Source organism: Diabrotica virgifera, chromosome 10 (assembly GCF_917563875.1).
Source record: "Diabrotica virgifera virgifera chromosome 10, PGI_DIABVI_V3a".
NCBI lineage: Eukaryota > Metazoa > Arthropoda > Insecta > Coleoptera > Chrysomelidae > Diabrotica > Diabrotica virgifera.
Window position 1 is genome coordinate 80,304,422 of NC_065452.1, and position 17,204 is coordinate 80,321,625.

At 32.0% G+C, this 17,204-nt stretch overlaps 1 protein-coding gene across 1 annotated transcript in view; it reads right to left on the minus strand.

The window, feature by feature from the left end:
- LOC114342541 (uncharacterized) overlaps positions 1-13,422 on the minus strand; it is a 379,450-nt gene extending 366,028 nt beyond the window's left edge. The window contains exon 1 of the mRNA XM_050663028.1: positions 13,127-13,422. The gene's annotated coding sequence lies outside the window, so the exon portion shown is untranslated. The remainder of the gene's footprint in view (positions 1-13,126) is intronic.
- Positions 13,423-17,204: the final 3,782 nt, after the last annotated feature.

The following is a 17,204-nucleotide window of genomic DNA, read 5'->3' on the forward strand; positions in this document are numbered from 1 at the left end:
TGAAATCTGGGTTACATGCGGATGTAAGGATTGGTTAGTATAGACAGAAGAGAATTGGTTAGCAAATAGATTAGCAATATTAGTTCCATTGAAAGCAGTACGATCTCCAAGAGTAATTGTATTAGGTATAGCGTTATTTTCCCTTTTACTACTTACAAATTTCCAAAAGGATTTAACGTTATTAACAATAGAATATTCGGTACGTTGAATGTAATCAGCATAACACTGTCTTGATAAAAATTTAAATCTAGTTCTTAAGTTACTAAATGCTGCATAACTTTCTGGACACCTTGTGCTCTTATATATCTTGTGCGCTGATTTCTTCTCGTGAAGCAACTTCTTCAGCTCAGGATTACCAGCATGGATATTTCTTATCACAGATTTTTTTTAGCGGAACAAAACGATCAATGATGGAATAAAAAATGTCGTAAAATACAAAAACCATGTCAGAGAGCTCTTTTCCTAAGTGCACCATCCCAATTAATTGCTTCAAGAGAAGAACGAATTGCTGCATAGTCAGCATGAACAAAGTCATAATACTACTCTTCATCAGATGAATGATCATTTGTGATTTTGAGTGGGAAACTGCATTCAAGCGGAGGATGATGTGTGTCCACTGGAATTAAAGTGTCGATAGATAGCCTTCAATACATCAATACCCAATGGAGATAAAATGAGATCAAGCGTAACTCCTCTATCGTTGGTTATTTCGTTGGTCTGGAAGAAATTGGAAAAAGCACAGATATTGGATATAGTTTCAATAGAATCAGCTTCGGATTGTGTAGCTGTAGGCTGAGGAGAAGCAACGGAACAATAATCATCGACATCCCAAACTGCAGATGGAAGATTAAAATCACCCAATAGAAAAAGGTTTGCTCTATCGTATTGCTCGCTTATAGTGATAAACTGTTCAAAGTACGATTGGTATAAAGTAGCTATAGATTTAGGTAGAAAATATACTGTACCGATTATAGATTTGTTATTAAAGAGAACAAACAACTGTTCAATCGAAGGATCAGACTGAATTTGTTAAGAAGGAATTGAATTCTTAATGGCAATTAACACTCACCCACCTCTATTAATGAAGACACTGGAGTTCTTTAAAAATGGCCATCAATGTATAGCATTCGCAGACGATCTAACAGTAATAATGACAAGAAGGAACTAAAAAGAGTAACAAAAAATATAATAAAAGAGTAACAAAAATTTGGCTTATATCAAATAAGGAAAATACAAAATATGTGATAATGGGAGAAACAGATAAAGAAAAAGATGACAATTTCACATTGTTCAAAAGAGTTTCAGAATTTACTTGCCTGGGTGTAAAATTAGATGAAAACGAACATGAGGAAGGGGAGATAAAAGCAAGAATGGTAAAAAGAAACAGAAAGTATGAAAGCTACATATGTATGCGAAACATGGGTGCTTAAAAAATCAGAAATAAACTTTTTGGCAAGATGGAAGAGGAAAATACAAAAAGCAATATCTGGAGGTGTGAAAGTAGATGGTCAAGGGAGGAGAAGGAACAATAAAGAACTTAAGAGCTGTATATAACGAACCAAAAATAACAAAAGTGATCAAAGCACAGAAAATATGATATTTAGGGCACATTGAAAGAATGGGAAAAGAAAGAATGCCAAAAATGGTACTATCACAAAACCAATACAAAAGGTAGACCGAGAAAGAGATGGAAGGAGAGCATATATGAAGACTTACAGAAAGTACTATTGAGAATTGGAAAGAAAAAGCATTGGACAGAAATCAATAGAAGGAAGTGGTTAACCCTCTGGTGTCCACACTGTGGTATTTTTATATATGGTTTATATCTGTGCCGCATTTTAAAGTTTTAATAAGTTTTACCAATATTCTTTCATACACACCACTCTCTATTTAGATATGTGCGAGTGACTATCTTTAAAATACTACCTGCGGCTATTGCATTTTCTGAAGTGTTTTATCAGTTTGATATTAGCTTTGAAGTGAGAGTTGTTAAATAAATTTTTTTTTGCAAAATTCAAAGTGAGAAAAAAATTCAGTTCAATGTGTGTTTATAAGACTAATTCAATTATTTTGTATTTATACCAAGTTTTAATAAGAGGTATTAACTCTTAATAATAAGGTAACTTGTTAAAGGCGTTCAAAAGTATCTATCCGTTCTATAGTTACAGTATATTATAATTATTATACAGTGTGTCAATTTTAAAACTTACAATCACTTACATCTCACGAACAAAAGCTGATATTGAAAAATGCTTGAAACCGTTTCTAGGATAGTAAGGGGGAACTAAAATAACATGAAAGAGAACTCACCCTCATCAACCCCCTAGGGCCCACCCACCACAACCAAAAAAGTTTAAATTGCAAACCCCTACTTGTGATACATCATTGAAAAGACTATAAAAAATTCTATCCAATGGTGCAAATAATAATTATACAGGGTGAAGCAATAATTGTGAAACTTTGGCTTAAATGAAAAAATAAAGGTTTTTGTTGAACTACAAATTTGTTAAAAATGTCAATTAAATAAATGTTCAAAGTGGCTTCCGTTGTTTTGTAAACAATAATACAGCCTATATTCAAATTCTGCACGAACTTTGGCAAATGTTGCTCTTGTAAGAGCACGACATGCTTGCGTAATTCTTTCTCGCAATTCCTCAAGTGACGCAGGTTGAGTTTTATAAACAACTGACTTCAGGTAACCCCATAGAAAAAAGTCAGGTGGCTGTAAGTCTGGCGATCTCGGTGGCCACTCAATAGTACCTCTCCTTCCAATCCATTTGTTCTGATAATTAGTATCTAACCAGTGCCTAACTGGAGCTTCATAGTGAGGAGGTGCTCCATCTTGTTAAAAGTGCAGCAAATCTTCGTCTAGAGCTAGGTTGCCTTGGTCGCCCTTTGGTTCTCTAATTCATGCACAATTAAAGGTTTGATGGTGTTTTCCAGCATATCGAGATAGATATCACCACTTAAATTGCCTGGTATGAACAAGGGGCCAATTATAGCATCGCCTAATATTCCTGCCCAAACATTCAGGATATTGAGTGACCTTCTCTGAATCGATGCGGGTTTGCATCACTCCAGTACCGACAGTTTCGTTTATTTACATTACCATTCAGCATAAAAGTACATTCATCAGTGAAACAAATATATTTTAAAAATCTCGGCTCAACGCGAATTCTTTCAGTCATGAGTTCATAAAACTCAATTCATCGGTCTGGCTCATCATCGCCTAGTTCTTGAAGAATTTGTATTTTGTATGGGGTGAAACTTATGTAATTTCAACACCTTTCTAAACGACTCATGTGAAAGTCCTGTCATTGCAGATACTTGGCGTATTGATGCAGTAGGCTCTATTACAAAATTTCCAAGGACTTCAATTTGGGATGCTTCATTCAGTAATCTTGGGGCATCCCTTTTTTTATTTTGCACTGATCACAGTGACAGCGACAGCGACAGAACAGTGACAGTGACAGCAACAATAAGTAGTTTGTATAAATGTGTTCTTGTTAAAACTAAGTTTTTGTGTGGAAATTTTTCGTTTTAATTAGTGATTTTAATATCAAAATATTGCTGGGATTGAGACCTACAATATAATGCAATTTGTTTTCAATAGGTTGGCATCATAAGTGAAATAATTGAAATAAGTGATATTATTATTTCCCAAACCATAACAGTTACAAAAAGTGGTTCTTATAGACAAACTGGTTAATGATCAAGAAAAATTCAGTAAATATCATTAACCTTTAAGTACTTATTTATTACTTTTAATTTTATCTTTTGGAAGTGGCTACTGTTACGACTGACATTCTTTGCAATACAATTATTTCATACATTTAATTATGGCAATGAATTGTTTAGAATGTGACAAAGACATCAGTGACTCCAAGGATGCACTGAGTTGTGATAGCTGTGAAAGGAGTTTACATCGAAAATGCACAGAACTCTCGGCTTCGGAACTGAAAGTCATGGACCTAAAGAACAGTCGTCAACTGAAGTATTTCTGTCAGCAATGTTTGGAGGGCATGGCAGCTGTACCTAAATTATACAAAATCGTCAGCGAGTTACGCCTAGAGGTGAAACATCTTCAGGAAAGTATTGAAGCCAAAAACACTTCTATACCACAATTAACTACTACACCGTCAATTTCGAATAATGAATCTATAATTAATGAAATTCAAGAGCGTAATGCTAGAGCTAGGAACATTATGATCTTTAATTTGCCAGAATCCCCAAATGACACTGCAACTGTGCGTTCAATCATAAGTGAAGCCTCCAGTGATGAAATAAGTATTGTTAAGATAACCAGATTTGGCAAGAAAAATAAAAATGGACATCGTTCTGTAAAGGTGGAGCTCTCAAGACCCCAGGATGTATTTGATGTGTTAAAAAATAAATATAATGTAAGCCGTGATAGACATATTTTCATAAGTGCTGACCTCACGCATCTTCAACAAAACATCTTAAATAAGTTAATAACTGAATTGGCAGAAAGGAAATCTAAAGGTGAGAAAGATCTAGTTATAAGGTATATTAATGGTGAGCCTAAAATAACCAAATATAATCAGCAAAAAAACTCGAAATGATCATTCCACAAGTTTCCAATACACTGAAAATCTACTGTCATAATGTAGGAGGTTTAAGGACAAAATTATCTGATTTCTCTGCAGCAGTTAATTGTTCTTGCTTTGATATATTTGTCATTATTGAAAGTTGGTTGAACGATGATTTCCTAGATAAGGAACTTTATTTGATTAATTATCAGATATTCAGATGTGATAGATCTAATCTTTCAAGTACTAAAAGTAGAGGTGGAGGGATTTTGATACTTATTCATAGAAAAATAAAAGCTTTTAGAATGAGCCTCATAAACAATTCAGTGGAGCAGTTATTTATATCTTGTTCTGCTTCAAATTTTAATTTTATCATTGGTGGCGTGTATATTCCTCCTAACAGTCCAAATAATTGCTATTTATCACATGTTGAAACGATTGAAGATTTGAGAATTCAGTATAATAAATGCAACTTTTATATTTTTGGTGATTTTAACTTGCCTAATATAACTTCCGATTTAAATAATATATCATCATCTCAGATGAATGAAAACATTTCTAGTGTAGCACAATGTTATGCTTTTCTTGATTTTAAACAGCATATTGCTATTCGTAACTCTAATAATAAGTTTTTAGATCTACTATTTTCGAATGTGGATAGTATTCTAGTTTCATCTGCAATAGATCCTATTTTTTCTGAATCTACCCATCACAAACCATATTCCTTTGATTTACCTATATCGGGCATTACAAATAATTTACTGTGCCAAGAATTTTACTATGATTTCAGAAACGCTGATTATATTAGCTTACAGAATTATTTGGGACCTATCAATTGGCACAAGTATTTAAACTTAAATGACATAAATACTGCAGTACACAATTTCTATCATATTCTGAGTATGGCATTAAATCTTTTTGTGCCCAAAAAGAAAAGTAAGGTATCAACTTTCCCAAAGTGGTTCAATGCTGAGTTGAAAAATTTAATCATCCAAAAGAAAATAGCTCACAAAAATTACAAGAATACTGGCAATCGCTGTTATTACATAGAATTTTCAAAGTTACGTAGTCAATGTAATATTTTATCTAAAGAATGTTTTGTGAATTACAAAAAAGACCTTGAAAATAATTTTAATACCGATCCCAGGTCATTTTGGAGATTTTTTAGCCGAAAAAATAATCTATATGATGTTCCTAATAATATGTATCTAGCTGATAAAAAAGCTGTGAATGGTGATCAGATAAGTGAACATTTTGCTGTTTACTTCTCTGAAGTTTATGTTTCTTCCCTGGATGTAAGTTATCATGACACATTTAATAATTATTCATCTATAAAGTGTGATTATTTGACAGCGGAAGTTATTTTTGACGGTGTGTCAAAACTTTCTAATAATGTAACAGCTGGGCCGGATGGTCTTCCCGATTTTTTCTTGAAAAACTGTGCTTACAGTCTAACTCAACCATTGTTTGTTCTATATAACTTATCATTGAAATTAGGCATTCTTCCTGATAAATGGAAAACTAGCCATTTAATTCCAATTTTTAAATCTGGCGAAAGAGAAAATATAGAAAATTACAGAGGTATACCTAAACAATCGACCATTCCTAAACTACTTGATAAGTTGATTTATAACCATATTAGTTTTACTTGTCAACAATTAATAAATAATTATCAACATGGCTTTATGCACAAGAAATCCACAACTACAAACTTACTATCTTATGAAACATCTACTATCAGAGATCTGGAAAGAAAATGTCAGGTAGATTGTGTATACACAGACTTTTCAAAAGCCTTTGATAGGATTGACCACTACTTACTGCTACATAAACTTAAGGCATATGGTTTCAGCAATCAGCTTTTAAAGTGGTTTGCTATTTAATAGTTAAGCTATTTAATAGGTCGCACACAAAAAGTCAAACTGGGTTCATTTATGTATCGCAGTTGTGCTGATCTTTCCCTTAATACAATAAAGGCTGTTTACTCATCATTGGTTATATCTATATTAGAATTCTCCTCTATTGTCTGGTCACCATTTTATAATGTTCATGTTGTTTGTCTCAAGAGAGTTCAAAATAAGTTTTTAACATTTGCAGCATACAGATTGGGATATAATGTTATTGAACTAAACCACAACTATACCATCATCCGTAGTGATTTCAATTTGCACTCCTTAAAAGACCGTAGAATTATAAATGATCTAGCTTTTATTTATAAACTATTAAATAGTGAAATCAATTGTCCTGATTTATTAAAATTAATAAACTTTAATATTCCAAACCATAATCTGAGAAATAATAACTTGTTCCATGTACCTCATCATTCAACAAACTATGGTCCTAACTCACCAATACCTAACAACGAGCGGCAGTGGGTAACGGCATAAACGCTGGCCTCATACGCCAGTAGACGTGGGTTCGATCCCTGCCAAAGACAAACCATTTTCATTTCCAATAATGACACGAGCCGTCTCACCGTGCCTCGGAGAGTACGTTAAGCCGTCGGTCCCCCTGGGCTAGTGTACATCGACACTAGTTACTTGAAACAGGGTTAAAGATGTAATTGGCGCTGGAACTATCCGAAAGGATCTCCCCGGCAAAAATGCCATACGATATTATTATTATTATTACTCACCAATAGATAGAACTTTAAGTCGCCTGAATGATTTGGACATCGATTTATTCTCTTCTTCCAGTCGAGTATTTAAAAACCGACTAAAATCAATTTTTCCGGTCAGCACTTATGTTTAATATTTAATATTATATTTTCAGTGGATCTGTTAATTTTTGCCATGGATAATGCTTTTGTATTATGTAATGTGTTCATTTTTTATTGTCTGTAGTTAGTTGATTAATGTCAGTTTATATTATATTATTATGTATTGTCACTGCATAACGTGGATTGTGTGTATGTTATATTTAGTTTTATTGTAATGTACTTACTATAGTTTTATGCTGTCACACTTTCATTTAATTCATTTAATTTTATTTTTAGTTTTTTACTGTTTTACTGGACTTTACTAATACTACTTTTACTTCTACTTATTGTTTATATATGTATATTTTTTTTTAAATTGGGGAAACCCGTAAATAAATAAATAAATAAAAAAAATAAATCACGTTTTTCTAAACTTTTCAACGAAATCGCGGATGTACATGTGACTTAAATTTTTGTCCGGATGCCTTTCATTAAATATTTGAGCTGTTCGTAAGTAACACTGGTTCTGGGACGCAAATATGAAAATGGTCTCTACGTGTTCAGGTATACTGTAAACCATCGTGACAACTACAGCTTAATAACAGTACCGATCGTACAAAGGATGAAAACTAATGACATATAAAGGTCTCAAATAAACCAAAAATTATTGTATCTGACAGAAATCAAAAAACAGATGTTTTTAACTTGTTTTGCAAAAACGGCAAATTAAGTTTTTATACAAAAAAATGTACTGACGGACATTTATCAATCACAATAATAGTCCGGGAGATAGCATTACAAATATAAAAGTCGTAGTAAGCCGGCTGATATTAACACCCTGTATAATTATTATTTATATCATCACAAACTTTTAAATCTTGAGCTTTTTTCTAATGCTGAAAAACCTGACATTCTATGTATTCAGGAGCACTGGTGTAATGAGGATAATATTAATCTTATTTATATCCCAGGGTACACTTTAGTAACCCATTTTACTAGAAAAAATAAAATACATGGTGGAACTCTTATTTTATCTAAATCTGGGACAGACAAGTATGCAGTCTCAGTCGTTGATTGCCGTAAATTCTCTGAGGAAGAAAGCTTTGAATGTTGTGCTGTGACTATTTTAATCAGTAACTGTAAATTTCTAGTCATTAATGTGTACAGAACGCCTAACAGCAATCTAGATTCTTTTATAAATAATTGTTTTAATATTTTAGGTCATTTTCACAACCGTGTTGATAAAATTTATCTCTGTGGAGACTTTAATATCAACTACTTAATTCAGAGCAATGAAAAACTTCGATTAGATGATCTTTTTCAATCGTTTGGTTTGTCTCTTAATATCCCAAATATACCAACACGTATTTTCATGAATAACAATAAAGTAACAAAAACAAAAATTGACTACATTGCTACTAATAATATCACTATGAATCATACTTGTCAAGTCAATCAACCCAATATGGGTGACCATCTTGCCATTATTTTTGACATTGTTGTAGGTCGTAATCAGGATAGGATGGAATCTAATATAAAACAGCAGTGTTTTAGGTGTTTAAATGATAACAATTTAGACATCCTAAAACAAGACTTAATGAGGATTGGTTTTTGCGAGGTATACAATGAAAGTAATATTAATAACGCTTTTATCGAATTTATGGATACTTTAAACTTTGCTATTACTTCAAACTGTCCCCTTAAAAGTAAAATAGGTAAGGACGTGCATAAAAGTAAAGGTTGGGTTGATCATGACATATATGCTAGGAGTAAACAATTAAAAAACCTATTTAATGAAGCTAAAAACTCTAATAATAGTAACATCTGGAATGAGTATAAAGCTACCAAGAAGGAATACAATAATCTTATTGCTGAAAAGAAAAGGGAATTCAATTATCTTCAAATTATAAGTAGTAATAATAAACAAAAAACTATGTGGAGTATAGTAAATAAAACTATAGGGAGAAAGCAAAGTACTAATAAAATTAAACTCAAAATTGAAGACAAACTAATATCAGATGATAAAAATTTAGCTCAATATTTTGCATGCCATTTCAATGACAAAAATAATGCACTAAAAAATAGGCTTGACAATAACCCTCAAAACTGTACTTTATCACATAGGTGGACTATAGACAGTTTTGTTTATTTTCCAGTAACATCTGATGAAGTTCTTGATATTATTTGTGGTCTTAAAAATAAACATTCTTTTGGAAATGATGAATTAAACACAAGAATGATCAAACACATCAAGGATGTTATATCAGAACCGCTGGCATATTTAATTAACCTAGTATACAACACAGGTGAATTTCCTGAAAACCTAAAATTAAGTAAAATTGTTCCAGTATATAAAAAATCCGATCACACTTGTATTGATAATTATAGACCTATTTCTTTGTTAAATGTAATTTCAAAAATTTTTGAACGAGCTTACTACACTAGGATCATACAGTTTTTGGACAAAAATAATACACTGTGTTCAGAACAGCATGGCTTTCGATCCGGAAGATCAACAGAGGGGGCTACTGAAGTATTTATGGAATCTGTCTATAGGCATCTTGATGATGGTCTTCTTGTAGTGGGTATCTTCTTTGATCTTTCCAGAGCATTCGACAGTCTTAAATTTGAATTTGTCCTTAACAAATTGTATGTCCACGGAATAAGAGGTAACATGTTAAATTTATTGAACTCATATCTTCTGGAGAGGAAATTCTATGTTGAATTAAACAAGGAAAGGTCAGACATCTTCAGTGTAGATGTAGGAGTGCCGCAGGGATCTGTGTTGGGACCACTGCTATTTCTTATTTTTGTCAATGACCTACCCGATCATATTACTCATGACCACATTGTAATGTACGCAGATGACTCATCTGTGATTGTATCAGCACATACATACGTAGAGCTTCAAAATAGAGTGTCAAGGGTTATCAGATTATTCCAAACATGGTGTACACAAAACTTGCTACAACTGAATATTGATAAAACATCGTATATACATTTTAGATGCAAACGAAATATGCCAGTTGTGTCTATTCCTGAAATTGTAAATATTCCAAACATAAAATTTTTAGGTGTATTCTTGGACCAGTTTATGAGTTGGGATGTTCACGTTGAATATGTTAATAAGAAACTAAATTGTTCATTCTATGCTTTAGTACAGTTGAAGAGAACACTCAGTATTAAAACTCTCATTAATGTATATTATTCTTTGGTTTATTGTCACCTTACTTATAATGTTACGTTATGGGGTAATTCCACAAAATCAGACACAGTGTTTATTAAACAGAAGAGAATTATTAGACTTATCTTCAATATTCCTTTTGGGCATACTTGTAAGCAAGTTTTCATTAATAACAATATCTTACCGTTGCCTTCCATATATATCTTGAAATCCATATTGTATATTAAGCATAATTTACATTCATTCAAGAGAAATTCTGATTTACATGCATACTCAACTAGGAATGCCAATCAGTTTGTTACTGTTGGTCACAAACTATCCAAATTTGAGAAGTCCACAGATTATGTGGGGGTCAGGCTATATAATCATCTTCCAAATGAAGTTAGATCTTTGCATCCGGTGAAATTCAAAAGAGTTGTGAAAAGTATACTATGTAAACATGCATTCTACAGTGTAGAAGAATACTTAGCAACTAGATTGCTGTTATGAGTTCTGTCTAATATTAATAATTTTCATATTTATCAATGTACATTATGTTAAATCTAAAATTTAAGTGTATGTATAGGTATTTGATTATGTGTCTGTGACTATATTGTGTTGTATATCTGACGTGTATATCCATCTTTATGATGGCAGCTGTAAAGCTATACCAATAAAGTATTCTATTCTATTCTATTCTATTCATTCGATAGCATTTTTTATAGTCTTTTAAATGATGTATCACAAGTAGGGGTTTGCAATTTAAAATTTTTTGGTTGTGGCGAGTGGGGCCTAGGGGGTTGATGGGAGTGAGTTCTCTTTCTTGTCATTTTAGTTCCCCCGTACTTTCCTAGAAACGGTTTCAAGCATTTTTCGATATCATCTTTTGTTAGTGAGATATAGCCCATTGTAAGTTTTAAAATTGACACTGTATAATATTATTATAATAAGGCTATAACATGTTAAAAAAATCACTTCGATTGGACAACAGGTTTAGGAAATTCGAGACATTAAAAATTACCAATTTTTCAGGTGGTGCGTTAATTTCTTGGAGAAGTGTCTATGGTAGAAATACTTTTCAGTGATTTCTCTTGTGTATACGGAGGCAAACATGTAGTGTTTGTTAAGATTTCTACACTCGCTTGTGTGTTGTTAACAATCATTGTTTTGTTTACTTTTATTATGTATTCCCTGCAATGAACTGTCAACACTGATGGAATGGGCAAGAAGTGAATTTAATGACGCCAGGATGAGATAGCGCTTGTCAGGGAAGGAGGGAAGATAATGGCCATCTTTCATAAACAAAAAATTTATAGTGGTAGTCAGCGTTGCCAGCTTGGGGTATTTTTCCATAATTTTGGAGTAATTTGAAAGCGTCTAGAAGAATTTTTCTAAGCAGAAATGGTTGGGGAGGGACAATTATGAGATATTTTAAGGGGTCATGGTAAATTAAATTTGCGTATATACATAGAACTGTATAATTATACTCTCATATAATCGAAGACGATAGGACCTATGAATTATTTCCAAGGCCTTCTGTTGATAAGTAGTATAATTTTGGTTTACTGTTCTCTACATTTGACTACTAATTTATTAAAATGCGTCAAAAATTTAAATTTAAGGGGTTTGAGCTTCAATTTGAGGGAATTTCAGTTTCTAAGTGGGGGATTTATAAAACCACATCTGGCAACTCTGGTCATTATGATAATATCCAACCAATGAAGAAGTCAAATTTTCCCTGACAAGCTCTGTCTCTCTCTAGGACCTCTCACTTGTATGTTGGCCTCAATATCGCTTCACTGTTTGAATGGGATGGGGCCATTCCATCCGTGTTGACAGTTCATTGATTCCCTGCACTTTAAAAATGGTTTCCTACTGGTTTCAGTTATGTCTACAAACTTCTACCAGCCTCCCCTATTAGAACCATAGTTTCAGTGGTATTTTATTATGTTGTTATTGGCATCATGTTCAATATTTCTATATTGACAATAATATTTTTAACAAAACTATCATTTCTTGTTGTACATAAAGGAAATGAGTTTGTTTTTAAAACATCCTAACCCAGACCAAATTAACATAATTTTACATCAGAAAATTTTTCATAAAAGTAGTTTTTTATTAATATAAGGTATTTTTTTAATGAAATAGTGGTACTAGACTTTGAAACAATGTTTTTAACACTAAACAAATTATTCTTAACATGAGAAAATACATTTAAACATTATCTATTTTTTGGTAATACTTTTTTTGTACCTTGATCTTTGTTAAGTGAGTTTTTTTATTGATGGTAAGTTTTATGTCCATTAACATTATGTCCATTTATTGTCATTAACATTAATGTGTGTACTTGTATGTATGTATATTCTAATCTCGCTTGTATTCTCAAAGAACTTTTCTCTTATGTTCTTTTTTGGCTTTAATTTGTGCTATAATCTTTTGCATTTCTTAAGAAGTCATAAACAATTTAAAACATTACAAATGTGTTCAATCGAATTGAATCAACCTTCCATTGAAGTGTCAATAATATATCAAAACAGTTGATCTGTATCTGTATCTAAAAATGATAAACATTGATGAATGGAAAACAGCCACAATGGAATAAACAAACATAATAGTACTTATATTTTTTTTAGTTTGTGCTTTTCCAAATACCTTAAAAAATACCCGTGAATATACGTCTCCACTCATAAAAATTCAAATATCAAAATAACATACTTTCAATTCCTACTGTGATGCACCATTCTGAAAACACCAATATTTCTTGGAAACGACATATACGTAGACAACAAACTTTCGAGAAAACTTTTTATAGTTAGATACAAAAAATCACATCACTAGCGTTTTCATCACAACCGAATTATAAGTACACTTAGTGATCTCCAAAATGTACATGAAAAAAATTATACTTTAAAACGGAGCACCATTACACCTTTCCCTAAAACCACTACTACTATCATTATTATCAATATCATTTAGATGCTTCTGCATTAATTAATACATAAAATATAGACAGTCGACAGCACTAGCAGGTTCCTTACCAATGCTGCCAACCGCGAGAATCAAAATGACACTAAAGAAAAAGAAGACAGTCGACAGCGATACGACATACGACCTGGGGCCTGGGCCCGGATTACGTACACTCGATACGCATCGTATCCGCCATGTTTTACTGTAGCGCCTTATGGGAAAACATGGCGGATACGATGCGTATCGAGTGTACGTAATCCGGGCCCTGATTCTAATTCATTTCGACAGTCGCAATTTCATTTCGACACCGCCATGACAGCAACTGGGGATATTAACCTTATCATGTTGAGACTGCTCAGAATTTGGGTTGGCGCTTCGGTTTCTTGGATTTTGTTGATAGTCTGGGAAAATTATCGAAATAATACCATTTTTGGGAAAAATTATTTACCAGCTATTTTATTGCTAAAATCGAATCTTAAGATTGCATATATTAGTAATATGGGGTATGACAAGTCCGCAGAAAGTGTGTTATTTTATTTATAAACAAATTAGCACTCCTAAATCTTCTTTTTTTTTCAATTAGTGGTCTGTAACTCCTATAATTTTTCCTTTGAGCCAAAAACACTCAAATAAAAATTCACCGTAATTTAGTTCTGCACAAAGTTATTTTTTTTCCGATTTCCTTCAACAAAAATTTTACTCAGAAAATCCGAGTTTTCCGAAAAAATCTGCCATTTTCAATTAAAATTTTAGGGAAGTACCTAATTATTTATCAATAATTAAATAATTGAAGACATGAAAGATTTATTATAGTAGATTATACAGAGGGGCTAAATTATGGAATAAATTCATTTCTTTAAAACGGACGATTTTGGAGCAAAATCCCGAAAGAGGTCGATTTTTATTTTTAAATTACAATTTTTTGGCATATATTTCATACTAGTGACGTCATCCATCTGAGCGTGATGACGTAATCGATAATTTTGTTAATGGGAATAGGGGTCGTGTGGTAGGTCATTTGAAAGGGCGTTTAATTCTCTATTCAGTAATATAAACATTAATATCATTAGGTATTTATACAGGGTTGCCAAAAAAAAATTTTGAATTAAATTAATTGGCGCAAAAAGAAGAATGTATGTAATTTATTTAACTCAAAATACATTGTACTGCTGTCAGAAAATAGAAAAAAAGGTTTATTTCACAAATAAACATTTCTTTTCGCTTAAATTAAATCACAAACAGCCTCCCTCCTACCTATTGGCAGTTTGAACTTTTAATTTAAGCTAAAAGCAATGTTTATTTGCAAAATAAACATTTTTTTCTATTTTCTGACAGCAATAGAATGTATTTTGAGTTAAATAAATTACATGCATTCTTCTTCTTGCGTCAATTAATTTAATTCAAAATTTTTTTTGGCCTCCCTGTATAAATATTGATATTAATGTTTATAATACTGAATAGAGAATTGAACGCCTTTGTAAATGAGCTACAACACGAACCCATATTCCTATTTAAAAAAATAATTACGTCATCACGCTCGGATGGATGACGTCACTAGTTTGAAATATATGCCAAGAAATTTAATTTAAAAATAAAAATCGACCTGTTTCGGGATTTTTCTCTAAAATCGTCCATTTTAGAGAAAATGAATTTATTCCATAATTTAGCCCCTCTCTGTATATCAGGAGACCGGCGACAATCTAACCAATAGTTTAGCAATAATTAAAATGTTAATTAAAAAATTTCGGTCGAAATAATAACCAGAAAGATTATGATACACCAGAATAACTATGATTTTCATATAAAAAAGCACTATACCTATTCAACGTACCTTACAGGATTGAAATTGGACCATTTGAGCGGTCTCAGGAATGTTATAAAGAAACAATTTTTTGGCTTATAAACAAATAGAACCCCTCAGAAAATATTAGATTAAATTAAATTAAGTTAACGCTGTTCAAAAGAGCACGGCTTCTGTGTCCTTTTCGAAGAAAAACAAATTGAATTGCGAGGAGTGATTCCAGGTATAACCGGTCAAATTTGACCGGCATTTGCGACAGAGTTATAAACAACAGGATTTTAATCTTTGAACCATTAGATACCTTTTAATTCCGGTCCTCTTTGTACATACAAATTTTCATATCTTCAAGACACTCATAACAAAAAAGATTTATGTCACTGTCACCAAATTATTTAATTATTGATAAATAATTACTTCCCTCAAATTTTAGTTGAAAATTAAAGATTTTGTTTGGAAAACCCGAATTTTCCGAAGAAAATTTCCGTCGAAGGAAATTGGAATAAATTATCAATGTGCAGAATTAAATTACTGTCAATTTTTATGTGAGTGTTTTGGTTTAAAGTTAAAATTTTCGGAGTTATAGAGCAATAATAAAAAAAAAGATTTCGGAGCGCTAATTTGTTTATAAACAAAATAGCACACTTTCTGTGGACTTTGCACAGCTATATTACTAATATAGGAAATCTTAAGATTTGATTTCAGCATGTCCAGCAATAAAATAGCTGGTAATTAATTTTCCTTGTTTTTTACTAATTTTCCCAGATTATTACCTCACATCTTTCATTGAGTTAATGATTCATGTTGTGGACATTCTCAATTATTATATTTCTAATTTAATACTATTCTATCTAATTCCTCAAAACAAGCAAATTTCAATTAAACCCAGCTATATTATAATACCTTTTCATTTAGTTTTCCTTGCAAGAAATAAACAAAACACATCTAAACTAAACCTAACCTCGCTTTTGGCCATTCATTCATCTCCGTGTCAAATAATTTCGACAGTCGCCATATTGAAAGCGACTTGTTTTTGGTCGAAATTTGATTTAGAATCAGGGCCCAGGGCCCCTGATTCTAAATCAAATTTCGACACTAAACAAGTCGCTTTCAATATGGCGACGGTTGAAATGCGATTGTGCGAGCCTTGTGGATTTTAGTTGAACTAACGAAGTGACGTCATGAAATAGCGACTATCGAAATTAATAGCGACTTTAAAAAGGGTGTTGATATTATAATTTCGACTGTCGAAATTATTTGACACGGAGATGAATGAATGGCCAAAAGCGAGGTTAGGTTTAGTTTAGATGTGTTTTGTTTATTTCTTGCAAGGAAAACTAAAGCAAAAGGTATTATAATATAGCTGGGTTTAATTGAAATTTGCTTGTTTTGAGGAATTAGATAGAATAGTATTAAATTAGAAATATAATAATTGAGAATGTCCACAACATGAATCATCAACTCAATGAAAGATGTAAGGTAATAATCTGGGAAAATTAGTAAAAAACAAGAAAAATTAATTACCAGCTATTTTATTGCTGGACATGCTGAAATCAAATCTTAAGATTTCCTATATTAGTAATATAGCTGTGCAAAGTCCACAGAAAGTGTGCTATTTTGTTTATAAACAAATTAGCGCGCTCCGAAATCTTTTTTTATTATTGCTCTATAACTCCGAAAATTTTAACTTTAAACCAAAACACTCACATAAAAATTGACAGTAATTCTGCACATTGATAATTTATTCCAATGTCCTTCGACGGAAATTTTCCTCGGAAAATTCGGGTTTTCCAAACAAAATCTTTAATTTTCAACTAAAATTTGAGAGAAGTAATTATTTATCAATAATTAAATTATTTGGTGACAGTGACATAAATCTTTTTTGTTATAAGTGTCTTGAAGATATGAAAATTTGTATGTACAAAGAGGACCGGAATTAAAAGGTATCTAATGGTTCAAAGATTAAAATCCTGTTGTTTATAACTCTGTCGCAAATGCCGGTCAAATTTGACCGGTTATACCTGGAAT